Source organism: Lissotriton vulgaris, chromosome 5 (genome assembly GCF_964263255.1).
Source record: "Lissotriton vulgaris chromosome 5, aLisVul1.2, whole genome shotgun sequence".
NCBI lineage: Eukaryota > Metazoa > Chordata > Amphibia > Caudata > Salamandridae > Lissotriton > Lissotriton vulgaris.
Window position 1 is genome coordinate 51,199,652 of NC_141693.1, and position 22,439 is coordinate 51,222,090.

Consider the following 22,439-nt stretch of genomic DNA (forward strand, 5'->3'; position numbering starts at 1 on the left):
GTCTGGGCTGGACCTGTGTGCTGACTCGGGCCACACCCCTGTGGGTCTCTCAAAAACTGAGGCTCCAGTTTTATCAATCAGGATTTGATAAATGGGACACAATCGGAATCTCTACCGTAGGCCAGTTAGTAAAAAAGGGTAAAATCCTTACAATTAGTGCACTACAGGAAAAATCTAAGCTGACTCAAAGAGAGAGTTATTTGCAGATCCGCCATGCACTCACAGTGGCACTTCCAGACATGGGTCATTTGCCAGAATTCTCCTCTTTGGAGGACCGACTGCTTTCTGAGCCCATCCCATACAAAGCCATTTCACTAATGTATCGTAAACTATGCAACAACCTGCCAGATCCCTTTCAAACTCTCAGAGATAGGTGGCAAGCCGATGTCGGACACATCGAAGACTGGCAAACTGCACTGATGTCCCCTCTTCGTTTACGACTCATCTAATTAAAAATCCTACATAGAACATACCTTACGAGGTTACTTTAACTAGAATGGGAACTAGACAAGATACGCTATGTTTGCGTGCAGAGCTGTCACCAAGAGGCAACCTTCTATCATACTATATGGGACTGCCCCCACATACGACACATATGGGACAAGGCTACAACACAAATGCAAGACGCTATAGGTAAACACTCCTGGGGCTTCTTAATATTTGGGAAGCGACCGATCTCACAGAAGTGGAACAGCAACTAGCAACTCTGGGGTATACTTTAGTAAAGAAAGCAATTGCAATGAAATGGGGGGCAACAGAAAGACCTTTGACTAAAGCTTGGGCAGCTGATTTTGACAAGTGTATGATTGCAGAAAAAAAAGTCTTTAAATCTAGAGGATGTCCCATTAAATGGGATAAAAAGTGGAGCGGATGGAACGCTCATAGAGGGGGTACATATATATAACCGTAGAGATGGAAATGCCCAGAAATAATAGACACTCGCCTGGAATGACTGCTTGATTTACTATGCACTGCTATACTGTATGAACCCACTATAACCAGACTGGAATATATGCCTACCAATGTTTGTGATTCTTTGAGTGTTGAAACCAATAAAGAAATCTGAAAGAAAGAAAAAAAAAAGATGATGCAACGGTTGTGGGTGTGGACTGTAGGTGTGGGCGAGAGTCCAGCCCGAACTGCCAAGCCATAAGTTGGCGGGGTATGCTCAGACGTTAGTCCCTCGCTCACTTTGCAACTGGATTCAAGCAAGCCGGGCTGAAGACGGCTGAAATGCCAGAAACCGGTCCTCGGAAGCTTGTTTCCGGTCCAGGGAAGGCATGGCTTGGCAGTTCGGGCTGGACTGTTCCCATGAGGCACAGGGTCAGACTGATTTGCATATGGCCATGTCTGAACTGGGGTGGCAGAGTGGGCTAAAGAACGGTCATGAATTAAACCCAGATCTGTTGACTGGGTGCGAGTGTTTGATTGGTTCATATGCTTCGTCCATCACCACCCCCTTTTGTACCGCCATATGTATGCTAGCATTTAAATCCCAAAAATAATGAAGTTAGGGTGTAGCCACATACACACTAGGCCCTCACAACACTAGCATGCTGAAACAAACGTGCGAAAGGGAATGAACTACAACCCCTGCAATACAACAGATGAGAAATCACAAGTCCTGAAAATTGAAGTTAATGCTTAATCCAAGTAAAATACTTGAATACACGATCACATATGGCAAACACTAACCTTAACCAAAACCAATTACATTCAGTACCTGGATACCCTACGGATGACAGGCAGTGCGCTACTTATCCACCTTATATTAAATTACCTTACATTACGTCACCAAATATACAAAACACAAGAAAGGTTGAAATCTATTTTTTTTATAAATAACAAATAAGATAAGAAAAATATTTTTCTTCAGGGTATTATATATAAATATAACAAAGCTAAGTAAAGTCCAGGTTTAAGCAATAAAAAATAAATGTGACTTATTAGGCTCTATACCTTCTACTTGCATCCACAATACAGTAGTATCCTGTTCAAGGGGCACTACATCCTCCAGGAGTCGATGGATGTCTGGGCACCTACTTATTGGGATAGGTTTGGATTTTCAGATACTTTGTTTTGCCCATGGCAGGGGCAGAGGGTTCTGTGGAGGGATGCCAAAGGGAATGGTGACGTTTTAGTAGATGGGAGTATTTGGGGGAATGGGAATGTTATGGGATATATGGTGTGTTGGAGTCTGGTGGAGGGAGGTTGATGACCTGGATCAGAGGGAGAACCAAGTTGGCTGTGGATGAGGGTCAGGACTTTGAATTGGGACAAGTGGTTAAATGGGGTCAGGGTTTTGAATGAGGGCAGGTTGTGGAATGGTGTCAGTGTTTGAATGGGAACAGAAGAAGGGGTAGCGGTGGGTGTACCAAAAGCATTGGCGTCAGTGAAGGCACCAGGAATGAGCAAATCTCGCTGTAGGGCAGACAAAGCAGAACACGTCATCCGGGATGGCAATCACTTTCGGGAGTTGCTGGCAGACACTCTGGACTGGATGCAACAATTTTATCTGCACCACAGAGTGGTTCATTAGAAAATTCATTTCCTCCTCGGACCCCAATGCTTGAGAAATGGAGACAGAATTGGTGGTGCCTAAAGCAGAGGAGATCCCAGCCTGTTTACCAACTAGGCACTAGCTTTATAAGGAGGGACAGGAATGAGGGTGAGGCTGGTGACAGTAGTGGCAGTTATAGGAACAGACACTTGGGCCTGCGCTGGTTTCACTGCAACCACAAGGTGCTGCCCGGAGTTGGAGGACACACAATCCCAAATTCTAGTCGCTTACTGGTCAGTCCCATCACCCTCATTGCCACTGGGTTCCGCTGTGCCAGTGGTTCCCCCTTTCGACCTCCCACTGGGTCTCCTGCATGCCCACTGAAGATTGGCCATTGATGCCATTGCTTGCACTTGAGGAAGTGGAAAGCATACAGATACACACATGAACTACATACTAGAAAGGTCAATAGCAAAAGCTACACATATCAAAAAGTGCCAAACAGACAATTACCTTACTCATCTCAATAAAAGGCACACTATGGGACTTCATAAAAGGCAAGTACTGATTTTTGATGACAGGTTGCTTTATTACAGATGTCAAGCGCATTATATTATCTAGCACTTGTAATAAGGCAGGTGGAATATACGTCACTTGTCACAGACTACAAATCGGCAAAACTCAAAAGAATGCATTATATTTTTTAATGAGTGAATTACAAGTAAACCTCAATTCCACTAAGTATCCACATATGAAATCACATTTCAAACTGCGTGTCATCTATAAAGTTTGTTGTAAGAGGCACTCTGCGCCTGATTCAGAGTTTGGTGGATAGGTTACGGTCACAAACGTGGCAGATATCCCACTCAAACTATTACAAGTAATACAGAACATAAGGAACTTATAAGGCATGATGGATATAACCGACATTTGTGATGGAGCACCCAATCTGTCAACTCTAAAGCAAACTCTGACATATATTTGAGCAAACACACAAATTAGATATGCTTCAATACACCTCGAAAATGTAAGTCTGCTCTGTCATGTTTTCAAGCATTATCCCATCTGCAAAAATCACTCTGGAGCATATTGGTACAGGTTTACTTTTAAATATTGTTGACTGCAAAAATCTCCATATGAGCATACCAGTAGCCCATGCCCAGCAATACGTTATTTCTACATACTGCCATTACATTTTCACAACTTTGGAGACATAAACTCAAATTAAACCAGTGCCTGCCAATGCCTTGGCCCCCTTTGTACAATTGTTAGTTCACACACTTGCCCAGGGCACAATACAGCCTGAAAAAGTGGCCAGGGGGCTACCATACCATCCATGTCACAAAATATTATTAAAAGCACAGTTGTGGCAAGACAACTTCTCTCTAGATTGGAGCATGTCCAGAACTGTTTACATACACCACATGAGGGTTAGTGCCATGAGCCACTTGATCACAGTGCAGGAATGATTTTTGTGGGCATAATACATCAGTAACAGATATTCCAACAGCAAAGGCACAAATAAATTATTGACAATGTGTCTTATTTATAGTTTCACACTTATGTTGCTGCGTAATAAATGTGACAGATATCCAGTCCGCCTTATCGCAAGTGCATTATATGTAATGGAACTTTTAATAAAGTGGAAGGAATATCTGTGACTTTTGTGAAACAGCAGCTGTCTGGCAAACTATAACTTTGAATACATTCAATAGCATAGCACTTTTAAAAGGAACATCATTTTATTTTTTTAAATTGTGACATTCTAGTGCAACTTGAAGGAACAGTTAGAAATAACATACATATATTTCTACATAAATACACTTACAGACTGGTCAATGCTTTATGGCCTTCAGCCCTCCCCCTCCTGGTCAGGGTAGGCCTGTGGTTCCCAAAATGTGAGCCGCGGCTCCCCGGTGCGCCGTAATGAGGTGCCTGGGGCGCCGCGGGCACACTGTGGGAAATTGCTACCAACAGCCCTCAGTCGTCCGTCATTCGGCGGGCTCGGCTTGGACAGGAGTGAGACACACACTTAACGTGTAACTGTGAGAGTGAGCGCACATAAGAAGGAGAGAGAGAGATGGAAAATAACAAGCATTGGAAATGCAATAGGTCTCGCATTAGGAAAGTTTGAGCTATTGGTATTGTAAAGGACACTTTTTTTATTTATGTGTTGGTTTTGAAAATAGCTAAATTAATAGCTTTGTCATTTACAATGCCAATAGTTTTAACTTTCGCAAATGTGACACCTATAGCATTTGTAATGCAATATGTGTTGTATTTACGTGACTTAGATGTATTGATATTACAAATAACAATGGCTTTTAATTTTTTTAAATAATTAATACTTAAATAAAAGTTATTGTAATTTATAATGGCAATAGCTTAAACTTTTGTGACATTTGTAATAAAGCTTGAAACATTGAGAGAACATATTTGAACCAGTTGTTTTTGAATGGTTGCACAGATTGATGCAGTGGTGGCGCTGAGTGATGTTGTGGTGGCGACGAGTAATGCTGTGGCGTTCAGTGATGCAGTGGTAGCGCATAGTGATGTTGTGGTGCCCCTGAGTGATGCTGTGGTGGTGCTGAGTGATGCTGTGGTGATGCGATAGATAGAGTGAGTGCAATAGATAGATAGAGTGAGTGCAATAGATAGATTGAGGGAGGGTGATAGAGTGAGGGCGTTAGATAGATAGAGAGAGTGTGATAGAGTGAGGGCGTTAGATAGTTAGAGGGAGGGAGGACGATAGATAGTGTGAGGGCGATAGATAGAGTGAGGGCGATAGATACAGTGAGTGCAATAGATAGACAGATAGAGTGTGGGCGATAGATAGAGTGTGGGCGATAGATAGAGTGTGGGCGATAGATAGAGTGAGGGCGATAGATAGATGGAGTGAGGGCGATAGAGTGAGGGCGATAGATAGAGTGAGGGCGATAGATAGAGTGAGGGCGATAGATAGATAGAGTGAGGGCAATAGATAGATTAAGTGAGGGCAATAGATAGAGTGAGGGCGATAGATAGAGTGAGGGCAATAGATAGATAGAGTGAGGGCAATAGATAGATTGAGTGAGGGCAATAGATAGAGTGAAGGCAATAGATAGATAGTGTGAGGGCGATAGATAGAGTGAGGGCGATCGATAGAGTGTGGGCGATAGAGTGAGGGCGATAGATAGAGTGAGGGCGATAGATAGAGTGAGGGCGATAGATAGAGTGAGGGCGATAGATAGAGTGAGGGCGATCGATAGATAGAGTGATGGCGATAGATAGATGTGTTGTTTATATAATCTGTAAGCCCTTTGTATAAAAAAGCTACATGTGGTTGTGCTATTTTGGTGCAATAATTTGCAGGCACCTTTTGCACTGTGTGCTAATTGAGTATTTTTGTTTGCAGTTTGAGGCTCAGTGACCGCAATAGGTGCGAACTCCATGCACAGTGCTGACTTCAGCATATACTGTAAAGGTGAATAGTATGCCTTTTGTACAGACTTGACATGCAACAATTCGCACAAAAGTGCTAGCTAAGGCCTTTGCTAATACTGCTAGATGTGTTTTTTGCGCAATGTGTAAGCCCTTTGTAAAAAAAGCAACATATGGTTGTGCTATTTCTATGCAACATGTTGCAGGTAACTTTTGTGCAAGGTGCTGATTGAGCATTTTGTTTTGCAGTTAATGCTCACTCGAGGTGGTTTGTAGGCATTGCTTAATAGCAGGTAGGTAATGTATGATGCATTGGAGATGCTGCTTTTGATGTATGTACAACAAGTAGCAGTGTGGCATTCCTCTGCAAACGCCCGCACAGATCCTAACAAGACTGTAAAGGACTGAGTTTAGGTGTAGTTAGTCAATGGAGGGGTGGTGCTAGGTTAGACTACCTTAGGTGTAGTTAGTCAATGGAGGGGTGGTGCTAGGTTAGACTACCTTTGCTATGCTAGCGTAGGAAGTTAGTAATAGGTATGGCCCTATTGGATGGGTTGCTTGTGTGCGGTTCAGATTTCTAGATGGCAAAAACAGAGTATTTGCTGTCTGTGAGGACATGGTTTGTTGGGAGTAGAATACAGTTTACAAAGGAATATGACGGTGAGAGGGGGGGGGGAGGAGACTAAGACAGTTGTTGGGTTGCTGCAGATCTAAAGGAATGGAGGAGCGCTGGCTTAGTGATTGGCAAATGAAAGAGTATGCTGTTAAAAAGTGAGAACTTACAGCAGTGGCACTAACACTATGAAAGTTTAAGCTCCAACCCTGTACTCCTAGTGCTGTAACTAAAGTCCACCCCTCCCTATGTTATGTGCTTGTACAGGCACCCGTTTAAAGTTTATACTGCAGCAGAATGAAATTGTGCTGGGCAACGCTTTACAAGTTTGTTCTTTCCCTAAAAAATAAGGTGGTTTCTAACATGGCTATTAACTGTTTATTATTGTTTCGGGTAAGAGTATTTTTTGCTTGCGTCTAGCATGTATAAGTTTTAATAGGAGCATTATACTCTTGTGACTGGCTGGGGATTGGCTCCGTTTTGAACCTGGCTGTGTGCTGGATCGTTTTTCAGCCTAAGATTGTGCTGATGATTTCTTAAACTATCAGTAACTGGTCGCGCAATAGGTGTGCTTTAGATTAAGTCTTAGTATTGTTCTTGTATAATGCATAACTCCCAAAAAAACAGAACAACAGCAAAAGCTATTGTATATAATGACATATATATGAAATGTAAATAAAACTAAACAGTACGCTATAAAGAAAAGTAGCCGTATTACAACAGCATACTGTTAAAATACAGTCAAATTTCTTATCTGCTTGTTACTGAAGCGCACATGGCGCTAGTGACATAGCCACCGATTCTATTATTAACAGTTCTTGTACTACAAAGCATAAGGCTTAAATGTTTAACAACAAACACGAAGCTCATAAACGTAGCGCCAGGCGCCATTTAGAAACATGCACATATCCCCCATGGAGGTCAACTAACAACTCACAGCAGATTCTAAAAAGCAATATATAACTTGCTTTTTAGCACCTAATCCGGCGTAATTAAACTAACCACATGCCAGGCGCCAGCTGTACACGTAGAGATTCTCCCATGGAGATAAAGTAACCCTTCACAGTAGATGCTAAAAAGCAGAAAAATAACAGGCTTTTACCAGCTAATTAAATACAACTACGCAAATAGTAGGCAACATTTTGCTGGTTTGTTTTTGCCTAAAATAAAAGTGGTTTATAGCATTACTCTTAGATGTGGGGTTTTGCTAAAAGGTTAAAAGTATGCTTCACTTGTAAAGTGTAACTACGGCCTCCATACACCACAATGGCTGCGAACTCTGTGCAGGATGCTGGCTGAGCACGTAATATAAAAGTGAGCGGTGCGCCCTCTGCACAGACTTAACATGTAACAATTTGCACAAAAGTGCTCACTGAGCCCTCCCTTAAAAGTGCTAAATGTGTTGTTTATGCAATGTGTAAGCCCTTTGTGTAAAAAAAATACATGTGGTTGTGCTATTTTTGTGGAACATGTTGCAGGCAGCTTTTGTGCTGTGTGCTAATTGAGCACTTTTGTTTGCAGTTTGAGGCTCAGTGTTCCTGCCTTTAGCTTTTTATTTGACTGTGGTAAAAAAGATCAGAAGCAGTAAGCTCTATAAACAGAAGATTGAGGTGGTTTGTAGGCATTGGTTATTAGCAGGTAAACTATTAATGACATTAAAAATATGCCGCTTTTGAAGCACGTGCAACAACCATTAACGTGGCATTGCTCTGCGGACGCCTCGCACAGACCCTGCATGACTGAACAACAGGGTTTAGGTGCAGTTGGGCGATGGAGGGGTAGTGTTACCTGAGAGTGCCTAGTACCAATATTACGCCACCGTTTGCCCGAGGCGTAGGCAGACGCTGTAGGTAATAATAATAAAATAGCCTGCTTTCGGGTGTTCAGAAAGGGGGGGGGGGGATTTTGCAATCGGGTATAGCAAAGAGATGGCGGGGATGGAAAGGGCTTGACTGCAACTATGCCAATAGTATGCTACACGTTAAACGCGCTGCTGTCAGACGCTGAAGGTAACGAAAATAGGGTGCATTCAGGTGTTTAGGGGGGGTTGTGCAAATAGAGCATAGCAAAGCGGTGGCAGGGAAGGAAAAGATGGATATGTAGAAGAATCCTAGGACTACTGCAAGACAATCACTGGCAAAGCTAAACCGTCTCGGCTGCCAAATGCCGAACTATTGTCTTTTGCAATGCTCTACCCTCAAAACACTTGAGTACAAACGTATGCGCGCACCAGACTGGCAAGCCTGGAATGGGTCTTATATTAAAGGAAACCCTTCATGAAGGCCAGTACTATGCATGTATTATCTGCGACGTACATTGCAGGTTTGTCCATTGAAAACAAAGTAGCATCTCGGAAATCAGTTTTTTTTTAAAACACATGCAGTGCCTGAGCGTGTCAAGAAATTGGCACTTTTCACCATGACACAAAGACTCGTAAACTCTGTTAGTGAAAAAAAGCGGCCGTGAAATGAAATCTAAAGCGGCCGCAAAATGAAATTAAAAGTGGCAGCAAAATTAAATCAAAAACGGCTGCGGAATGAAATTAAAAGCGGCAGCAAAATGAAAAACAAGTGAGGAAGGTGAGTGTCGGAGAATGAATGAGTAACAAGTCTGGGGAGTGTGAGTGAGACTGAACAAATGACAGTGAGTTTATCTGTGATTGAGAATGAGTAAGAATTCGTGTGAGTGAGAAAGTATGAGTGAGTCAGAATATGAATGAGCAAGAGTGCAAACGAGTGAGAATTAGTGAATGTGAGAGAGTGCGCGAGATTGATTGGACAGAGCGAAACAAGGAGAAACACGAGAGACGGCCAGCGGCCGTCAAAGTGAAAGTACGGCCGGCTGAGGGCATTGCTGTGGGGAGGGGGGGATGAGAAATGCGACACGGCGGGCAGGGGAGGGGGCGGAGCGGGGAGAGCGGCATGAGGGTGTGAAGCAGCAGGGGAGGAGTGCTGCTGGCGATTGACTGGCGATTTGATGATGTGCACGCGCATTTTAGGTCAATGCGCTTGCGCATTGACCTAAAAGCCACGGGCACAGCATCAAATCGCCAGTCAATCGCCAGTGTAGGTAAAGCTTATTTAAGCCCCTATAGAGCATGCCAGCTATGCGCATGCGCACAGCAGGCCAGCCCTAAAAAGACAAAGGCACCAAGAGCTAGGTAAGTGTGACAGAGAGAGAGAGAGAGGCAACGACACAGAAAAACAGAGAGATTAGGACAAAAATAGGGAGTGTGTGAGAGAGAAAGTCTTCGAAGAGAATATAGAGCACTAATTTGTGTAGTTTTATATAGCGCAAACTTGACCCGAAGGCATCAGAGCGCTTCACAAATTTTACAGATTAAGGTAGACATAGAGATCAAAACAATGGCGGTACGTGAGCAAGACATAAGACGGCATGATTATCAGTATCAATATGTTTGTTATGCTGTGAGACAAGACTTAAAGATATGTTTAAGCATTGTGCTGACTCGTTTCCTGGGACAGAAAAATTCAAGTAAAATCAAAATAACTTTTAAACAATAAATGATAAACAATACATTAAATTGTACAGATACGTAGTTTTGCATACAATGCAGGTCATGAGAACGTGAACCTCAGTTTGAATCTTGATTTAAAATATAAAAAGGTAAAAAAAAATAGAATTGTGGACATCCAGGCGCTGTGGAGGACATGAGCCTAGCTCTGTCCTGAAAGGGGGGCGCTGATGGGGGGGGTCGTAAATCTGTAGGAAGGGAGGTCCATCGTGCTGGCAATGTCTGGGGGTGGGGGACTCTGTAATTACTGTTAATGGGCCCAGATGAGTGGTCACTCCTAAGGCTTAGGGGTCCCTTAGCCTTCCTTACACGAGGTGATTCTGAACTAACGCAGGTGCAGTTGACTTTTGACTCTTGGTAGGTGACCTCAAACAGATTCTTGAAGTGCTTCTTTTTATGTCCTCTAGAGCTCGGTCCAGGACGAGGCCTAGGCCCTGATGCAGCCGCGCTCTGCCAGCTCCACTGTTTCATGTAGGCAGAATGTGCACCGCGGAACACAAACAGCTTCATATATAGCGCTGTATAAAGCGCCTACTGGTTAAACGTCTTCAGAGGCTGTTTATGAATTTATGGTGATGTGAAAAGCCTCTTGCGCCGTGCTCTTTGTAATTTTACTACGTCATCTGATTCAATGCTCCCCAAAAGCAGCACAAGGCACCCTACCAAGTATTTTTTTGCAGTTTTATATAGCGCTAACTCCATCCAAAGGCATCAGAGCACTTTACATTAGCACCAGTTGCGTTACAGACGGACACATTCATTTTTAGGCACGGGGAGATTAAGTGATTTTCCCAGAATCACACGGTGTTGCGCATCCCTGTCGAGACTCGAACCCAGTTCCCCAGCTTTAAATTCGGCCGCTCTAGTCGTTTAGCCACATCCTCTCCTGGTGACCCGTGAAATGAATGTCTGATGGTGAAACATGTGTCCCTCACCACTGTTCGGGGTCCTCAATGCTATGTCATACCACCTTGAGCCTATGACTGGATGTTTAGACTCCGGTGGGAGAAAGCACCCCCAGGGGCAGTGTAAAGTATTAGGATGGGAGTTGAGCAGGGCAGGGTGCTGGGGTCTCTGGTGTGTTAAGTTTATTTTATTGTAGCCCTTCCTTGGGGATAGCTCATCCCCTCACCCCACCCCCCCTCGCAAGTGGAGGATTGTTTTTTGAGCGCCATGAGACACCTGCAGGTCTCTGACAGAAATACATTTACTGAGAGACACGTCCTTCATTCGTGGTGAAACGGGATTCAGCAAGTGACATTTTTCCTTGAAGACAAACAACTCTTTCAGAGATGGGCGTATCGTTTCTTCTTCCACGACGATTTACTTAAAAACTATTATTATTTTTTATTAGAAACCTTATGATGAGACTGAAAGAACTAAAACAAGTCTCTTTGGTGTTACCTCAAAAGGCAGTGAAGTGACTGCTACAGAGTTAAGATAGTTTTTTTCATCTTGAGGCTGAAGGCAAAAATGGACAGCTTGATGGGGACCCAGCCCACTTAAAACACTGGGTAGATGGGATCTGGTGAGCCATCTTGGGTTCATCAGAGCCATGGGCTTCCGCAGAGGGGGGCAAGGCGGATTACTTGCCCCCCCTGGATCGCCAGTGCGTCCTGTGTGGGGGAGAAGGGTGCAAGACAGAGGGGAGAAGGATGCAAGGTAGAGAAGGGTACAAGGCGGAGGGGGAGTAGGGTACAAGGCGGAGGGGGAGAAGGGTGCAAGGCAGAGACGGGGAGGTTGCAAGGCAGAGTGGAGAAGGGTGCAAGGCAGAGAGGAGAAGGGTGCAAGGCAGAGGGGATAATGGTGCAAGGCACAGGGGGTAGAAGGGTGCAAGGCAGAGAGGGTAGAAGGGTGCAAGGCAGAGAGGGTAGAAGGGTGCAAGGCAGAGGGGAGAAGGGTGCAAGGCAGAGGGGAGAAGGGTGCAAGGCAGAGGGGAGAAGGGTGCAAGGCAGAGGGAGTAGAAGGGTGCAAGGCAGAGCGGAGAAGGGTGCAAGGCAGAGCGGAGAAGGGTGCAAGGCAGAGGGAAGAAGGGTGCAAGGCAGAGGGGAGAAAGGTGCAAGGCAGAGGGGAGAAGGGTGCAAGGCTGAGGGGAGAATGGTGCAAGGCGAAGGGGGAGAAGGGTGCAAGGGAGAAGGGGAGAAGGGTGCAAGGCGGAGAAGGGTGCAAGGCGGAGGGGGAGAAGGGTGCAAGGCAGAGGGGAGTAGGGTGCAAGGCAGAGAGGAGAAGGGTGCAAGGCAGAGCGGAGAAGGGTGCAAGGCAGAGCGGAGAAGGGTGCAAGGGGGAGGGGAGAAGGGTTGAAGGCAGAGGGGAGAAGGGTGCAAGGGGGATGGTGATGAAGTTAAAAATGTGCGCCCCCGGGAAACATTTCTGCGGACGCCCATGATCAGAGCCCACCCCACGTACACTTCTTGTAATGCCACAGAACTCCTTGAGCCTTTCTCTAGCCTGGTTACTTTTAGTGGGAGTGCTTTATACTACTCTATGATGGTGTTGTATGCATTGACATGTACTTTATAAGATCTTTGTGATTGCAAATAAAGTTTTATGGTGATAGCTACTCTCTGAATCCTTCATCACGTCTAGGCTTGATTCTTCATGTAGACCAGTGGTTCCCAAAGTGTGCGCTGCGGCACCCCGGTGCGCGGGTAAAAAAATGGTGGGGAGCCACGGCCAACTGCCAATTTGGACAAGGGAGCCACGGGACAAAAAAGTTTGGGAACCACTGGGGTAGGCCATTGCCAAAATGTGTGGCGTTATGAGGGGATGGTCAGAAAAAAACGTTGCACTGCTTTTTGATTGCTGGAAGGATCATCCTAGTTTGTAGGCGCAATGGGATAGGCCTATTGTCGATGGTCTTCCCACTGTTTCCGGAAGTGGGAAACAGTGGGAACTTAAAGACCACCTGGTGGTGCACTGGTCTGCCAATGGCCCTCCAGATCTTTGTCTTCATTGTGGGGGCTGACCTGAAAAGAGCAAGATAAGAAAACAAAGTAACAAAAAGTCATTAGTAAGCATGTTTACTTATGTACCATATATGGTCCAACATTTTCAATGTCAAGTGCATACCAAAAGTGCCCCATTGGCTTGGTAGTTGGAAAGGCAACTTCCACAGCCACGGTGTTCCTGTGCCAGGTCTTAAAGCTTTTACTACAACAAAACAACATTCATACGAAAATATGCAATGCTTAGTGACACCATGGATGTTAATCATTTTGTCACTCAGATTCTGTTGCCCTGGTCGAACACACAGCTTCTCCATGCCAAACGCAGGTACTGCGTAGTCGTACCAATGTCTGACTCATTTGTTTTAGCTTACAGCATACCTAATGGTAAAGTATTTTGGCTCAACATTTTAATTTAATGTTGGCTTTGCAGTTATTAATGATTGTGGAGTACATTACGTACACATTTCTGGCGTACTTGATTAAAAAATATAAACATTTCTAATAATATATATTTTGTGTGTCTTTGGTCAGGCATTGGCTTTAAATATTGAAATATGAGCATTATCCCAGGTTCCTCTGTTTTTCATATTTTTTTGGTACAAATATGGTAAACATAGTAAGCACATTTCAAATTTACACATAAAAGTTAAAATTAATATGTGGTTTTGCAGTAGTATGTGTGAATGACAAAACGCCACTTGGGTTATGAAAATGTTTTCGTGTGGCAGGTGTGAAATGTTGCCAGAGTTTGAAGTCAATTACAATCGTCTTCATAACTAAACAAATATGAATGTAAGTGTTTTTCATGTGAGCAGCTTACCTGACTCTGGTGGCTCACAATAACTAGTTGGAGCTGGACACCTGCTACTTCAACCATGGTGGGCCCTGGCAGAAGAAAATGAGCGGCAACTGTTGAGGAGGTCTACAACACTTGCTGGTTAGAAGGCATGTGGTCTAACTGCCTTAAAAATGCATGTGGAGAAGCCCTTGCTAACCACATGTAACACTGACTTTAAATCTTTACAATCGATGGAATCATTATATCCCGTGCATTGTAACGGACATTATTGCTTTGTCATTAAGCTTAATAATATTTTATTTGTTCCGTACCTCCTAATGATGTGTCTTCTCTGCATAGTTTAATGTAGACAAGTGTTTACAAAGATTGTTGACAGATCGTTCTGGGCTCTTATATGTATATCATGTTAATATTAAACAGCAAATGTAGTAAACCACTGTATAGTTGTACATACTGTTAAGGCAGCAATCAAAACATTTTGTTATAATGAAATGTGTATTGTGTGCATAAAATGAATGGTTCCCATTACGTACAAATGATAGAAAAAAATGTATGTTTTCATAACCGATCAAAGTAATGCTTATTTTATTTTATGAGAAGAAGAAAGTTGTAACACTTTTTTATTCATTATACTAGCAGCCAGTCCCGACGTTGTCCGGGTATGAATTGCTTCCGCCCAGTAGTATATTGTTTTGTAGGATTTCGTTTTGATAGCATTTCTTATCTGTGACAGGCCTGTGAAACGCTCCGATTCACAGTGCACTGCTGATGCACTTAAGAGTGCGCGTTCAGTAGTGTGTGAACTCGAGTTTCCCTACTTTATTTTTCCTTGCAATATTATATAGCGCAAACTCAACATGGCATGAGCACAATTTACATTACAGAAGAACACATTCATTTGTGGTAGGCACGGGGAGACAAAGCGATTTGCCTGGAATCACAGGATTTTGAGCTGATGCCGAGATTCGAACGTAGCTCCCCAGCTCTAAAGTTCCCAATTCTAGAACTTGTGGCGGGAGGTGTGTCTAAAAGTGTATGTCGGCGCTGGCCATCAATGAGAGAGACCTGTGCATTTTTCAAATGGGTGGTGAAAAAATATGAGTATGTTGCTGGAGATGTGGGCCGCCGTGCCACCAATGTACTTACCGGGGGAGGGTAAACACCCATTATTCCTCAACTTTCTTTCAGCATACCATCACTCCTCATACTTTCATTACGAGTACCATGACTCCGCAATGCCATTATAACGCATGGCATTACATTTTATATGCTTTACCACGCATACATTTACAACGAAATTCGTTGTAAATGCATTAATGGTAAAAGCATGTTTTTTTTAAATGTTTGGATAAGATAAGTTTGGGTATAGGGGTATATGTTTTGGGGTACTGAGGTATGTTTTTTTTTGTTTGTTTTAAGGATCCAGATATAGTTTTGGGTTATGGGGTACAGGGGTAGTTTTAGGGTTTAGGGATAGGTATGGGTTTTGGGGTACAGGGGTATTTTTAGGGTTCAGGGCTAGGTTTGGGTTTTGGGGATACAGGGGTATTTTAGGGTTCAGGGGTAGGTTTGGGTTTTGGGGTACAGGGTTATTTTTGGGCTAGGTTTGGGTTTTGGGGTACAGGGGTAGTTTTAGGGTTCAGGGGTAGGTTTGAGTTTTGGGGTACAGGGGTATTTTAAAGGGTTTAGGGCTAGGTTTGGGTTTTGGGGTACAGGGGTGTTTTGGGGTTCAGGGGTAGGTTTGGGTTTTGGGGTACAGGGGTATTTTTAGGGTTCAGGGCTAGGTTTGGGTTTTGGGGTACAGGGGTATTTTTAGGATTCAGGGGTAGGTTTGGGTTTTGAGGTACAGGGGTATTTATAGGGTTCAGGGCTAGGTTTGGGGGTACAGGTTTTATTTTAGGGTTTAGGGATAGGTTTGGGTTTTGGGGTACAGGGTATATTTATAGGGTTAAGATGGGTTAGTGTTTAAGGGTGTTGGGGTATTTTAAGGAATAAGGGTGGGTTATGATTATGGGGTGCAGGGGTATTTAAAGGGAGCAGGGTGGACACCCGGAGCTGGAATGTACAGAACCTGGGAACAACGCTCGCTTTTTTTTCCCGTAATCCCGCGCCCCATACACGCCCACGCCCCCAGCACACGCCCAGAGCACACGATATGAGACATGGCCTGAAGGGCGGAACGTCCCACACGCCCCCAACGTTTGTCACGCCCCCAGCACACGCCCACATCACAACGCAGACACGCCCACAAGGGACTACTTTGCTGGCACGGTTCGTTTACCTTTTAAATGTATATGGTGGGCTTCTGCATAGCCTATGTCCTTCTGCTGCAACTGCCCTTTCCAACGCTGTTTTGTGTTTTGTGTTTTGTGATTGGTGCTGTGGTTCCTGAGATTACCTGCCTCAAAGGTTTGGGCTCTCTCTTTATTATGTTAGTATGGATTAGTATTTTCTAAATTAGAACAAAAAGTATAATTTCAGATTCTCTGAAAATAAGTTAACTTGTTTGTTTTAAAAGAGGAATTAAAGATGAGCTAACAACTGCATGGAGTCCTTTTCCAGATACGCTCATGAGTGGATTAGAAATGTTCGCACAGAGCGTGGCTAAGGTGAATAGTCTAGACCCTCTCACTGGGACATCACTTTGTGATTCTCTTGGTAGTGGTGTCTTGGGTGTTGTATTCAACTAGGCCAGATTCGTTACTTTTATAGGCTACTGAAGTGTCCTGAGTGTCAACAATGCTGGGGTGCGGATACCAGCTGGCTTGGTGTGTAACAGTGTACCACTTTCTGTGATGCTGCCAGCTGCAAATGTTTCTGGGACCAAGCTGGCAGCAGACGTTGCTTGACCATGAGAAGCGGCTGCTTAACGCAACACTGCTCCTGACAATGCTCCCAAGCTATCCTGCACCACCCTGGAATGCAGAGTGGTCCTTCTGGCTCCACAGTGGGTCCTTTTTAGCTCTGAGAAGTACAATAATATGGCCTGGCTGATCCTCCTCATCCATAGCCGCAACCATCGATTCTCTACTTGTGTAGACAACGGTGACCACACACTGGACCTTCCTTCCTAAAGCAGATCCTGCTGCAGCCCTTTTCAAACCGCACAGTGGCCTTGAGTGGGTGGCCACAGGTATTGCGAGTCCTGGCTGCACAGCAGATGTTATCGCTGTAGTGGTCACAGTAGGCAGGACAGGGGTGGCCACAGCTGTTGGTGGTGTACAGCCACAAGAGGTTGGACTCTGTTGATGTATTAGATTTCATATCACAAGCGAGAGACGTAGGTCGCTGATCACACACACCTGAAGGGCCAGGCCAGTCTTGGAGATCATCCTCATCAGCAGAAGTACTACTCCCATTGAAGGCGTTTGATCTTTTCTCAGGCAGTGGGCAAAGCAGTTGAGGCTGTTGACTAAGAACTTGCAGCTTCACCTTGTAAAATAACATTGAACAAATTGTTTATACTTATATAAATCAATATATTAACATTAGCCATTTAAACATTTTGTAATGTTAATCTGGTCTTGGCATAGAAAATATGTTCTCAAACTAAAACAACTGGCACGCACGGATTTGGAAACTTACCAGTTATGCCCAAAGAATGGGCCCAAAGACTGTTATCCTCAAGGTGATCGGACACGGATGCATACACCGGGGTAGGAGAAGCAGCGAGGAGGTTGCAACCGCCTGCATTTGCATGGCCTCAATGCTGATAAGTCTTATAGCCTCATAGGGCTTATGGCTGCTGTCTTCACTTACACTGCCACCACCAGCCATTACCTGCCGCACACCTTCCTCCGGATGACAAACTGTTTAGCCGTCTGGCTGCCTGCCTGGTTGCCTCACCGCCCTAGCCCCCAATCTCACATGCCATCTCAAGTAAGGAGTGACATGAGTGAGTAATGCAGCCAGTGCAGGTGTACGCGGACAAGGGTGAGGATTGGGCAAGGAGTGATCTTGGACAGGGCAGGCCAAGAGGTGACAGTGGCTTCAAGGTGGCAGTATATGGTTTGCAATACTCACACCACCAAACTATTAAATCAAACCCACCAGGAGCCACCAAATGCATAAATGATACTATAATACATTAAAAGGGACTAAAAATATCACCAAGAGTACCAGCAGATCTAGTTGTAAGCAGCGAGCACAGGGAGAGAGGTTGGCGGGAGCAGAAGCATGTGCCATAGGTCTTGTTGCGGCTTGTGCGTGCCACCAGTCTATGAGTCATGAGCTCCTAGGGCCTGAATGGAGCTCTGGGAGAAACTGCTGGGAGCAGCTTCAGGGGCACCTTGGTAGGTTTTGTCTGACGGACAAAATGATATCCGGGAGAACAAGAGCAATGCCCAAGGAAAACCTAAGGAGATGGAAAAAGCAACAGCTGGCAACAAGCATGGGTGAGAAGGGAACAAAGCTCACTCAGACGACAAAAGCGGAGACTACACTATTACTGGGCCACATGTTCATAAAACAAACAGACCATACAGTAATGTAATTCAATAACGCACACTGATTTACCTTTCCCAGTTCTTAATCACAGAACTGATGAGAGGGTAGGTCTCCGTCAACCGTTGACTCCAATCATAAGGGATAACGAAAGTAACAAGGAAATATATCACTTCAGGAGAGGCAGCGGGGAGACCTCTGAAAATCTTTATAGAAAGCCTCAGTCTAATGGGATTACTATTACCAAACACTTCTACCCTGCCTAATTTAAAAAATACTTCACTTTGAAACAAACAATGGTACACCCCTAAGGGGGACAAACTATGCAGCATTAGTGTATTATCAAACGGTGGTAGTTCTGGTGTGGAATACCCTCTTGATACAACAAGCATTTGCAATGCAATAGGTCTCGCATTAGGAAAGTTTGAGCTATTGGTATTGTAAATGACATTTTTTATTTTTGTGTTGGTTTTGAAAATAATAGCTTTGTCAGTTACAATGCCAATAGTTATAACTTTCGCAAATGTGACACCTATAGCATTTGTATTGCAATGTGTGCTGTATTTACGAGACCTAGATGTATTGATATTACAAATAACAAAAGGCTTTTAATTTTTTTAACAATTAATACTTAAATAAAAGTTATTGTAATTTATAATGGCATTAGCTTGAACTTTTGTAAATAACTTTTGTGAAGATTATGTTCAGTGTATTTTATTGTGACGAAAATACAAGAACAGAAGTGAAATATTAACCTCTTTTTGTGACATTTGTAATAAAGCTTGAAACATTGAGAGAAGATATTTGAACCAGTTGTTGTTGAATGGTTGCACAGATTGATGCTGTGGTGAAGGGGAGTGATGTTGTGGTGGCGACGAGTGATGCTGTAGCGTTCAGTGATGCTGTGGTAGCGCATAGTGATGTTGTAGTGCCCCTTAGTGATGCTGTGGTGGTGCTGAGTGATGTTGTGGTGCCCCTTAGTGATTCTGTGGTGGTGCTGAGTGATGCTGTGGTGATGCGATAGAGTGAGGGTGAAAGAGTGAGGGCGATAGAGAGATAGAGTGAGGGCGATAGAGAGATAGATTGATTGATAGATAGAGTGAGGCTGATAGCTAGATAGAGTGAGGGTGAGGGTGAAAGATAGAGTGAGGGCGATAGAGTGAGGGCGAGAGATAGAGTGAGGGCGAGAGATAGAGTGAGGGCGAGAGATAGAGTGAGGGAGATAGATAGATAGAAAGATAGATCGATTGAGAGCGATAGAGTGAGGGCGATAGACGGATAGAGTGAGGGCGATAGATCGATACATTTCGGGGGGGGGCTGAAAAAGAGTCTGAGAGACTGGGAAAGAAATAGCGCAATATGCAATGGAGAGAAAAAAGAGGGAAGAGGGTGGAAAAGAAAAATGACAAAGAGAGTGTCATAGAAGTGTGGGTCATAGAGGGTGAAAAGGACACCCAAAAGAAAAAGGAGAGACTGACAGAAGGAGTTAGAAAGAAGAGGACTAGCAAGTAATGAAGAGAACATGTGAGAGGAGAGAAATAGTTGAGGAAGGAGTGGAGGGAGACAGCATGATGGGGGAGGGAAAGAAAGAGCTGAGAGTAACAGAAAGAGGAGAAGCGACGAGTGACAGAAAGTGAGAAGAACGGAGAGAGAAAAGGAGAACGATAGCAGGCAATTAAAGTAACAGAGAGAGAAAGAGTAGGAGATAGGGAGGGGGTTAAAGTGTGCAGACGCCTCTCCTGACCCACACAGGGAAGGCAGCTTCTGGGCGCCTTGTTAAGAGGCTGCACTCCCGGCTGTGAAGGCAGGCGAGAGGTGGGGGAGGGATGAGTCATATTTGATCGGGGGAGGGGGGGGGTGCGCAATTAGCAGGGGGATTGTGAAAGCAGGCAATGAGCCCCTGTTTGTGATCACATTCCTGAGCAGTGTAGTCTGTACACAAAAACACAAGTAGAAGCATACTAGGGCACATGTCACACTACAAACACATGCGCAGAACATCTCACACGTCATCACTGCTCCTGCACACACCGGCTGGAGGACAGTGAACTCTACCAACACGTACGACAGGCACGGACAGATAGAATCAATCTCTTTTTGTCTCACACACACAAGGACAAACCCATGAACAGTTAATCACCACTGTGACACACACAGACTGAAGTACGGTTCTCAGACACGCTGAACCCCAAAAATGCCTCTCACAGCCGGACACAACAGATTGCTGGCAGATGTGATCCCCTCCATGGAAGCATTCAAGTGACTGTACGTTTTCACTGCCTCCTCTCCACAAATGCGGGTGGACATCACGGAGTGACTTCTGCAGCCCAGAGATGCCTGTGGGGAGGAGGACACGCTTGCAGTGGCGTGAGAGGGCCTCAGTGTTTACTTCCCCCAAAAGTGCGAGAGGCGTCTAGAGCAGGAATGACCACAAACTGATCCAAAGTGGGCGGCTCGAGGAGCCGGGTGCGTTTACTTATAGGAAGATTCAGTTCCGAACATGGCTGTCCCCCAGACGCTGGTATGCGGAGGAGGGTGAGTGAGGTGAAACCAGGCTGCTAAGCAGCAGGGGTTATGAAGCCAGGACCCTGCAATGACTGGCTGCTGTGCACCAGCGGAGGGCAGCCATTGAATTGGGAATGCCTTTGTTACAAAATGTATAGGGCGACAAGCTGAACGTGCAAATCCCTCCCCGGGTATAAGAAGCACTGGTTCAGATGCACCGGTGTTAAATAAATACATAAATGGAGCGCAGTGTCCCTAAAGTGTGCGCCGTGCTCCGATGTAAAGTAAAAAATAATAAAACGTAGTGCTTGTAAATAAAAACAAGGGGTGGGGAATCATGCAGGCTCCACGAATAAAAGAGCCCATTAAGCAGATGGGAGGTGGGGGCATCTGCAGCCCCCACCTCCGAAGAGCAGCTGTTTAGAACGAGCAGGGACCAGAGGTTAAACAAGTAGTCCCTAAATGAGTACATAACAGCCAGCAACGGAGCTTTCCTGTAGTTGGTCGGGGCTGCTTCCTGCAAAACGGAAGTGACATTCGGAATCAAAAGCAAACCATAAGCCAGATAAGAAGACTTATGCAAGAATCAACCAATGGCGAGCAACAAGAGAAATTACCCTCCATATTTGTGTTTACTATAGGTCTTGCGAGACCTAAAAAAGGACTTAAATAAGGCTCTGCAGGATGCAGGCCTGAGAAACTGACAAGCAATCACCAGCAGGCTGAGAATCTTTGGAGTGAAAAAGGAACCAACGGAAAAAAGGACAGTTATGAGCAAATGGAGGTACTACGACCACAGGTCATGTTAGAGCCTCAAAGTCAAACCATACACTCAAGTCAGAGGTTAGTGAACAATCATGTGAGTATACAAAAGAAGGTAGTCCAGCAAGGGTTCACACTGATAACTGGCACAATTTAGTGTGGTCCGGGCAGGACCAGCAAGCTGAAAATGTTTACCACTGCATCGAAAAAAGAAAGTATCAAATTAAAAGGTGTAGGAACAAACAATAGTGAACAGTTCCACATCAGATACCTGGGCGATTCTATTGGAATGCTTCCAATGTAGAGTAGACCCATTGAACTATTAATCAAATAAATTAGATCTACAAGTGGATTTCCTAAACCTGCTGGCCATGTTTGTATCTGGTGACTTCAGTAACATCATAAAACATGTGCAGAAAAACGCAGAGTTAAACAAAGTTAATTGCCTGTGCTCATCAATATTTGATAAACTCGGTGCTTTACCAACAGTCTAAGACACCCTTATTACGAAGTTTAAATCAGACCGATTTAAACCCTGCCAGGCTTGTGGGGCCAAGCTCCAGTAACTAATTGCCCCGACAGACGCAAAGCATCAAAAGCACTATTGGCCACTTGAGAACAAGGAGTTACACATTGAGGAAGCAACAGAAGCGCCTCAGGGCCAAAAGGATGTAGCAATAGGTTTGCAGCTAACAAACGAAAGTAATTCCGGTCAAGGATTTTTTTTAATGGATTATACCAGCAGACATCCTTTATTTCATATAAATATCTTTAACTTGAAAACCCAGAGAGCATATATGATCAACCACAGATCTGAATACCCTTTAAAGGGCATAAAAAAAGAAAACAAAGAAGGAAAGGAAAGCAAGGCAAAAGAAATCAAACCAGATTGTGGAAAACCAGCAATGGCAAAA

At 44.4% G+C, this 22,439-nt stretch overlaps 1 long non-coding RNA gene across 2 annotated transcripts in view; it reads right to left on the bottom strand.

Annotated features, from left to right (window-relative positions):
• Positions 1 to 22,439, bottom strand: part of LOC147710122 (uncharacterized) — a 131,278-nt gene that overhangs the window by 35,756 nt on the left and 73,083 nt on the right. The window contains exon 3 of one of the 2 annotated variants that reach the window (XR_015295612.1): positions 13,837 to 13,901. The exons of the other annotated variant lie outside the window; for it this stretch is intronic. This is a non-coding gene — a long non-coding RNA (uncharacterized LOC147710122). The remainder of the gene's footprint in view (positions 1 to 13,836; positions 13,902 to 22,439) is intronic. 2 annotated transcript variants of the gene reach the window in all.